Below are 10147 nucleotides of genomic sequence, written 5' to 3' on the forward strand. Positions count from 1 at the left end.
CTTGATTGCTAGATTGCAAAATGGAATGTTAAAACATGACAGGAAATTATCAAGACATTGAATGTTCAGCAGAATAAAAAAAGGAATGGTGCTAGTGGCTGCTTTTAAGTGAAAGGTATTATATAATATGTTTTATCTTTTATTGCAATGAAAATTGAAATGATCATATCAAACAGAAATGTTTAAAATAAAGAAATCATCTGGCAGAATTAGTTGTATTGTCTGTTTCCAATGGGTTGAGATCTGTAGAACCAAATGACAGAGATATGAAATTAAACTCAACAGAATTAAGATATGAAGATGGAGAATCAATTTTACACATCCATAATCCATAGTATGAACTCAATTAATCCAATTTTATCTCTCTTTCTGTTGTGGATTATTCCATGTGAGTACTGCTGGAGCATCTAGATAGAGGGGGAAATGAAGAAATGATGATTGAAGAGTCATTTCTTTGTTATACCAACCATTGTGCATGGTGGGCAAATTTTCATGACACTAGCTCTCCCATTATAAGTTATAGGAACTGTAACAGAATGAACCCACATCAATGAAGCCCAATACAAGATCAATTTGACTGTGCTTGATTACTCTATTAGGATGGGGACAGTCACTACTTTATATTTCTATCATAAATATTACAACCTCTTTAACTGCTGTACAGTATTTTAGATTATTATAAGATGGCCATAACTATTGGAAACATACACTTTAACTACTTATTGATTAATGGGCAGTACATGCTGTAAATGCAAGCTTTTAGGCACCAACTTAAACGTTAATGAGAACATTCCATTAATGGAGTATTTACTTTACTATTGATCAACATATATTTTGTATAATGGGAATATTTTGCCCATCACCAAAGTATTTCTCCAAACAGTTACAAATTGAGTCGGAAATCCCTGTGGTATTATAAATGTAGTTTTTAGATGGGAACAGAAGGGCAATAAGCCCTACTGAAATATGTTCCCCTGAGAAAGGAAGATAACATTTCAAAACACAGTTGGCATCTAGTATTTTATGTACCTCCTGATGAGTCATCAATGAAGGGCATCCAGAAATGAAAATGCAGGGCCCACATTAAAGCTGTTAAAGCCTGAATTACTTTTTAAATTGAAAAGTTTTAAATAAAATGTAGAAGCAGCTAACATTAAAAACAATAGATTGGAAGACAAGACAATTCAAAAGCAATTGCTCAATAAGTGCATGTAGATTCTGAGAGGAAGAAAAGTTTGAGATTTTATAAAGACAGTAACGACTAAGAGATGCGTCTCTACAACTTGCCTTAGTGTCCAAACCTCCATTTAATTAGGTAACTAATGGAAATAATGCCTCTTTCAAACAGAAAAGGAGGTGATAGTTAAATTGTTTGATCTTTTTCAACCATTTTAACAGAGATTATTTCAGCTACCATACTTCAAATAACAGTACTATGAAAATCAAATCCCAATTCCTATTTTTCCATTTAGGCAATGACTTGTATAATACATCTGCATTTCATTCCATTGATTTAAGTAGATTAAAAACAGTGTGATCTGCTCTGCAACCAAGCAGCAAAATTAAAAGCTGTCCACGCAACAATAAAAACTAAACTAACCCTTTGTAACTAAAATTTTCAATGACTGTGTTTTCCCTCATTATTTCTGTTTTACTCTGAAAAAGTTTATGTCAAGGATAAAAAGATACAAAAATGGTTTGAAGTCCAATCTGATGTAGTGTGTTATTGACCTCAATTCATAGGAGGAAACCCGTGCACATAAACTTTAGTGATCTGTATGTTGACAGCAAGCCAGACTTTGAACAAGTTAGGATTGCAAAAAAAAGAGAAATGTTGTTAATCGCAGATTAGTGTCTTGCAACGACACCGTCATCTGGGTTGTCTTTCAAATGCCAGTTTTGCAGAAAAACAGGTCTCTCTGGAATTCATTTACAAAGCCAAACTAAATGCTCAGCAAAGTCTTGCTAATCTTAAAACTGCTGAGAAACAATCCTAGCGGATTATCAAAAGATTCCCAAGAATTAATTCAAATTTTCTCTTGAGAATCTAAACCAGTTTTTTTTATTTTCAGTGTTTTTCAGTCTAATTTCTATCTTTTCTGGGCACTTTTGTACAGACTCCAATTTGAATAGAATTGTTTTATTCTATCTTGAAAAGAGAATTTCTCAGATTTTTAACATTTCATCATGAACATTTAAAAGAAAGCTATCAGTCAAATACAAACTAATCCAATCAGAAAACATTGTTGAATCTGAATTGTTTCTATTTTCCACTGTAACCTAAAAAATTTGGAACATAACTGACTCGATATTTTATCTCCTTTTCTAGTCTCTTCCCAATTATACCCACGATGCTTCTGACACAGGCACCTCTTCTTCACGATGGATGTGCAATCCCTTTACACATCTATTCCCCCATCAGGATGACCTTAGACCTTTCTGCTTCTTTCTGGAAAAAAGGCCTGAACCACCCCCATCCACTACCAACTTCCTCTGCTGGCTAGCTCAACCTTACTTTGAACAAATTCTCCTTTAACTTCTCATACTTTCCTCATATCAGAGGTGTGATCATGGGTAATGACATGGGCCCCTGATCTGCCTATCTGTTTGTGGGACACACGGGACATTCTTTGTTCTAATCTACCCAGATCCCTCCCCACAACTCTTTCTCTGGTACAATGATGACATCATCGGTGTTGCTAAGCTCTCTCATCCGGAATTGGAAGCTTTTTTCAATTTTGCCTTGAATCTCCTCTCTGCTCTCACCTTCACCTGATCCATCGTTGATATTTCCCTTCCCTTCATTGATATCTGTTTCTACTTCTGGGGATAGGCTGACCACCAGCATCCACTACAACCCCACCAACTCACACTGTCACCTTGACTATACATTCTCACACCCTGCTTCTTCCATAGCCTCCATTCTATTCTCCCATTTTTGCTGTCTCTGTTACATCTGTTCTGATGATGTCACCTTCCACAAGGGGAGCTTCAGTAATGTCCATCTTTTTCATCAACTGAGGATTCTCCACCACAGGGCCCTTAGCCATGACCTACCCATTTCCCTCATTTCTGCTCTCAATCTTTCTCTTTCCTCTGACAACAATGAAATGGTCCCCCAGTCCACACTTCCCACCTCACCAGCATCCACACTTAAAGGATCATAAGTCATCTTTTCTGTAACCAGCAGATAGCTACCACCATGAGACACAAATTCTCCTCCCCTCCCTTGTCAGCAGGAACCATTCCTGCCAGGACACCCTGGTTCACCTCTCCTCCACTCCCAACACTCCTCCACACCACCTTCCCCATACAATCACTAGAATGTTTAAGACCTCCTCATTCTCTATCCTCACATTTGAAGACCCCAGATACACCTTCCAGGTGAAGCAGTGATTTACCTACACTTCACTAAATCTACTCTACTGTATTTTCTACTTGCAATGTGATCTCCACTATATTGGCAAGGTGAAACACTTTGCAGAACACCTTTGGTCTATCTGCAAAAATGACCTGAGCTTCTGATTGCCTGCCACTTCAATGCACCACCATGTTCCCTATTCAACATTTCTGTCTTAGACCTGCTGCAGTGCTCCAGAGACACTCAGCACAAGATGGGATAACGGTATCTCATTTTCTGCTTGGGAACCTGCAGCATTCAGGACTCAAGATTGAGTTCTGCAACTTTAGGGCCTGAACGTCTTCTTCTATATCCTTTACTGACCCCTACACCCTAGACCTTGTCATCACATGGGCTGCTTTCTTCACAGCCATTTTCAGCTTGGGATCTAGTATTCTCTAAGATAGCCAGCAGTGCTTCGGATCAATCGTAATGGATCCATATATTTGTTCGACTCGTCAAAGAAAGCGAAGAAGTTTGTGGACACATTAATTTAAGTCGAACAGCTGAATAAGTGTAGAGGACAGAGGTGTTTGGGTTTAATCTTCTTTGAAAAGGACTTGGTGGAGTCTCCTTTCTGGCAATAAGTTGCGTGAAATGATGTCCAGGATGGACAGTGCATTTATCTTTAATCTCTAAGTTACATTAAGGGATGGGTGACACATTTATTTTTAGTTTACTTGCCTATAGTACTGACCTTGGACTTGGTGTTTTTTCTTCTCTACCAAGTGGTCAGTGTATAGGGCGTGATCCTAGCTGGTAGGAGTTGAGAGAGCAGTTGGGATGGTTAGTAGGATTGTAAGATGTGTAGGTATCCCCTTTGAATGGGGGTAAATTCCTTCAATCAGTACCTTTGTCAATGTTTTGTTTTTCTGTTTTTGCTGTATGTAGTTTTTGTAAGTTTTGTAGATTTGTTGGTTATGGTTATTTTAGTACGTGTAGGTTTCAGGTTTCGTGGATTCTTTTGCATTAAAGTTCAGTGATCTGTAATTTGGGTTCTTCCTCTCTGGAGTTTAAATTGTGCTGCGGGAGGTTATAGCTAAGGATGTGTTTAAATGGAATATTAAGGGGAGTCATTCGCCTGTCAAGAAGAGAAGATACTTTCCAGCCTTAAAAGGGAGAGAGTGGATGTTGCCTTATAACAAGAAACACACTTGGATGGTGTGAAGCATTTGAAGCTGCAACAGAATGGGTATGAACAGGTTTATTTTCTTTTGTAAATATATTTATTAGCAAATTATTCTAACTTTACAAACTTATAAAATTATTGAAAAATACAATCAATAACAAATATCAGTATAATAAAATAAAAAGAAAATAAAACACAAATTATAATACAACTACTGTCTACTAAGTACTAACCTATCCTATAATGCAAAACAAACCCTAACACTGTGGAAAAAAACACCAATAATAAGTAAGTAACTAATAGATCAAAAAAAAAGAAAAACAAAAAAAACCCACAGAATACAGAACAGCTATGCTTGGCGCAAAGCTCCCAAACAGAGGAACGGGAGCATTGGAAAATACCTGTATTAACTCAGGAGACCCCCTCCAGGGTCCAGGGCTTGACAAACCTAACCATCCTGGTTAAACAAACGCCCTAGTGAAGACAACTGACAAATCTATATCCAAGCAACTCAAGTAGGGCTGCCATATATCATAAAAATGGTCTGTTGTGTGGCACACCATGTTTGTAAAAAAGTCCAAGGGAATTTGCTCCATAATTATTTTTTGCCATCCCAGCAAGCCCAGCAGCTTCTCAGACACCCAGTTCATTAGAGTATTCTTCCGTGCACAGTATGCAAAAATATTGAATAGTTTCTTCCCATGCCCGTCTAAGTTTGGTAGACCTAAGAGGAGAAATATCGGGTCTACTTTGACTTCAGTCCTCAATACTCTTTCTATCTCCAATAAACACGGAGCCTGTGGCATGTCCAGAAGCAATGGGTAAGAGTACCTAATCTTATTTTACATTTGGGGCACGCTGAAAATGCCCCTTTTTTAAACTTTGCCAGACGGTCTGGTGCCAGATGAACCCTGGTGCAAAACTTTTAACTGCGTAGCACATGTCCTATTATGGATTGAGATCTTTCTAGCATTCTCCCATATGTTCTCCCATGTTTCAGAAGAGATCTCCACTCCTACCTCTTGCTCCCAGACCTCACATAACCAGTTAATACCCTGCCAGGCCCTGCCACCCAGCAGGCGATAGAGAGCACTAACCGAAAGGGTGCTTGTGGAACGTAGCAACAACCTCTCTACATCAGGCTTATAGAGCTTAGTGAGAAGCGTAGTCTTCTTCTGGATGAAATCCCTAACCTGAAAAAAATAGAAAAGATCTCTGCTGGGCAACCCGTATTTGCGGCTCAATTGCTCAAAAGACATCATAACCTTCCCCTCAAACAAGTCTCCCAAACTAGAAATCCTCTCACTGCCCATAGTTTGGACCCTGAGTCCATCATCCCTGGTCGGAACCCTGGCATGCCAACTATAGGCGTAAGTGGCAAAGTCTTGGATAAGCAACTCTCACTCTGACGCATCGCCCTCCATGCCTTGATTGTACCAATGACAATAGGGTTCCGACAGTGGTCCATAACTGTCCTCATTTTATCTATGAACAACAGGTTAATTAGAAGGCACCTTGCCTGGGAAGCCTCAATATCCAGCCATATTGAGTTTGGATCGTTACCTACCCAATCGCAGACAAAGGACAGCAGGGAACTCAATTGATACCCCCTGATCTCTGGGAAATCAACTCCTTCCCCACCTCGAGGCAACTGCAATTTAGTAAATTTGATGAGGGGCCACCCACAATGCCAGACAAAGGAACCAAACCATCCCATAAGCTTCCGCAGTGTTGACCTGGGAAACATTATTGGGAACATATACATGGGATAAAGCAAATGAGGAAGAACATTCATCCTTATGAGTGATATTCGGCCCAGCCATGAAATTGGAAGAGCCTCCCATCTCTGGAGATCTCGCCTAATATTGTCAAGCAAGTGAGCAAGGTTAGTCTGAAATAACAGATCAAATTTGGGTGTAATAAAAACGCCTAGGTACCGGGACCCTGCCCGTGACCACTTAAAAGGGAACTTAGGGCCACCTTCAACTTCTGGCACATCTTTAAGGCATCGCCTCCAATTTTGCAAAGTTAATGTTATATCCTGAAATAGCCCCAAATGAATTGATACATTGTATCAAATGGGATACAGAGGTCATCGGGTTCGATAAAAACAGAAGGACATCATCCACATACAATGTAATCTTGTGTGCCCTCGATCCCACTTCCGGAGTGGTTATGTGGACACTCTGAAGAATAGCCTCTGCCAGCGGATCTATCATCAACGTAAACAACAATGGTGAGAGGGGGCAGCCTTGCCGACTACCCCAACCAATCCTAAAATTCCAGACTTCATCCCGTTAGTGATGACCGTGGCCAGAGGGTGGCAATATAAAACCTCCACCCACCTAGCAAAGAGCCCACCCAACCCAAACTGCTCTAAGACATAAAACAGATACAGCCATTCTACCCAGTCAAATGCTTTCTCTGCATCTAAGGAAATCACCAACCCCTGAATCGATTGTTGCTGACAAACTTGGACCATATTCAGCAGCCTTCTAATATTATTAGAGGACCTACAGTCCCTTATCAAGCCTGTCTGGTCCTCTTTAACAATATGGGGCAACACCTTTTCCAATCTCAGCGCCAGGATCTTGGACAAAATCCTGAAATCTGAATTTAATAGAGAGATGGGCCTGTATGAGGCACAATCCTCAGCAACCTTGTCCTTCTTAAGAATTAAGGAAACATTCACTTCTCTCAAAGATGGTGGTAGGCATTCATGCACATAGGAGTGATTGTACATCTCCAACATCGGCCCTGACAGAATCCCTATAAACTCCTTATAAAACTCACCTGGGAGATAATCAAGGCCAGGCGCTTTCCCACTCTGAAGTTGCTTAGTTGCCTCCTGTATTTCCTGAACTGTCAAGGGGGCATTAAGGAGAAAGACCTGTTTCAAAGTTACCCCTGGGAGGTCCAGGTTCTTAAAAAAGGCCTCGATTTTAGCCCTCCTGTCCTCTCAACCTTCAGAGCGATACAATTCAGAGCAAAAGCTCCGAAAAGCCTTATTAATCTTTTTAGCATCCTATGTAAGGACCCCAGCGCTGTCTCTGATTGTAGTAATGGATTGGGGAGCACACTTTTTCATAGTCAGGTACGCTAAATACTTCCTGAGTCTATCTCCATATTCGAACAGCCTTTGTCTAGCAAAAGCAAGCTCCTTCTTTGCGTTTTGTGCCAGTATTGAATTCAAGGCAGCCCGGAGGGCTGTGATCCACTGTAGCTAAGTCACCGAAGGCCACGCAAAATGTGCCGCCTCAGCGGCTTTCACCGCGTCTCAAGTAGACGCTGCTGTTCCTCCTTCTGTCATTTTCAACTAGCCGAATAAGAAATAGCTCTTCCCCTAGCAAAGGCCTTAGCAGTGTCCCATAGCATAGACAGACTACTAGCTGTGCTGAGTTGATAGTCAAGAATTCCTGAAACTCCTTCAAAACGTATTCCACAAATTTGGAATCCTTAAGGAGAAAAGGGTCTAAATGCCAGTGCCGCAAACCTAGCCCTTCACTTGGCCTTAAACTCTAAATATACTGCTGCATGATCAGAGATAGCTATATTCCCAATTTTTCAACCCATAATCAATTCCAGAAGGGCTGAGGGAGCCAGAAAGAGATCAATCCTCATGTGACATTTATATGGGTTTGAAAAAAGGTGAAGTCCCTGCCGGTAGGGTGAAGACATCTCCAAATATCCACCTTCCCCAACTCCTCGCATAAGTCAACCACCTGCTGCTTGGCCTGCAAAGAGATAGTTGGGGGCCCACAAGGCATCCTGTCCACTGTCGGGTCCAAAAAAACAATTAAAATTCCCCCCCCCCATAATAATGTGCTATGTTCCAAAAGCACTCAGCTTAGAGAAAGCACTAATCAAAAATTTGAGGGGATGCACCGGAGGACAGTAGGCATTTAAAATGCCACATTCCTCCACATATATTTGGGCTTTAAGTATCACAAACCATCCCAGCTCATCTTTCACTTGCTCTAATAATGTGAACAGAAGACTTTTCTGGATAAGTACCGCCACTCCCCTACTTTTAGTAGTAAAAGATTAAAAGAATACCCGTTCATAACCCCCCAGTTGTAATTTCAGGCATTCCCCATCATCAAGATGGGTTTCCTGAAACAAAGCAATATCAACTCTTTCCCTCTTAAGGCTAGAAAGCACTTTTATCCTTTTAACAGGCGAATGACTTCCTTTGATGTTCCAGGTGCACCATTTAATAAGACACTTAGCCATATCCCCTTTCAGAGACCTTTGAACCCCTGGGAGGGAGAACCCTGCTTAATAGTGCCAAGCACAAGTAAATAAAGACCCATAGAATCGAAGAACTATATATACAAAAACTACTCTATCATAACTATAAACAACTATTACTATCAAAAACTACAAAGAAAACCAACTATAAAACCTTGAATGGAAGACGCTTTCCCCTGCCCATAGGGGGCACTCAGCCTACCCATCTCCTCCTTCACAGCTCTTTGAAACCCGGACTGTGCCTAGCCTGAGGCCAGAAAAAAAACAAGGAGATAATCCTTAAGTCAACAGAAAAAAGACAAAGTCAGGATGAGCACTCCATCCATCCCTGGCTTCATGTCACCCCTACCTGTGATTAAAAGAGAAACAGAACAAACAAAAAAAAGGGGATACAACAAAGAACATTTACAAAATTTCCCATCAGAAAATCCAGTTATTATTAAAAAAGGAGCAACTTATTCCATGTTTTTTTCCCCCTTTCCAAAAATGAAATTATTAGGGAGAAAGGAAGGAATAAAAAAAAGAAGGGAAAATATGGGGAAAGAAGGAAAAGAGAACAAACATTAACCGTATTCTTCAGGCCAGTCCGTCTATTTTAAAGTGTCTACAAAGTTTTTAGCTTTATCCGCTGAATCAAATGTATAAACTGAGTCCTCGTGGCTGAAACAGAGCACTGCAGGGTATCTCATGGAGTAATGGATGCCCAGGTTCCAGGATTGATCTTTTTCTGACCCCCATAGCACATCGGGTCTCGGTGGCATCACGTACAATTGGCAATATCACTATTTCCAATCACGCCCCTGTGTATTTAATGGTTAAGAGTAAGGATACTGTGGTAGGCTCGAGACACTGGTGACTGGACCCCTTCATCCTCAAGGATAGAAAGTTTATTGAATTCTTTTCTACTGAGTTCAGGGCTTTTTAAAATATTAATTCAGGTTCAGCCAGTAGCCCTTCCATTCTTTGGGAAATAGCTAAAGCCTATGCTAGGGGGTTGGTTATTTCCTATTCAGCCAGTAAGAAGCGGCAAACGGGTAAGCAGCAACACTTGCTCGAAACGTGTCTGAAAGTAGATGAAAAGGTGTACTTTTACAGACCCTCACTGGTTAAACTGCAGAAGATCACAGTGCTTCAGTCTACACTGAACTCCCCGCTCACACAGACGGCCGAGAGGGAGCAAGTCAAAGGCTGTTTAAGCATGGGAAAAAACTGGGCAAGTACCTAGCATACCTTGCTCAGAAAAGGAGTGTCACAAAGCTATTACCTCAATCAGAGAGGACACTGGAAATTTAACCTATGATTCTAAAGGGATTAATGCAGCATTCCGGAAACTTTACTCTGAACAATACCAATCTGAAAACTGTGGA

This window comes from Chiloscyllium plagiosum, unplaced genomic scaffold (assembly GCF_037043375.1).
Source record: "Chiloscyllium plagiosum isolate Xiang-an unplaced genomic scaffold, Cpla_swu_hap1 HiC_scaffold_14, whole genome shotgun sequence".
NCBI lineage: Eukaryota > Metazoa > Chordata > Chondrichthyes > Orectolobiformes > Hemiscylliidae > Chiloscyllium > Chiloscyllium plagiosum.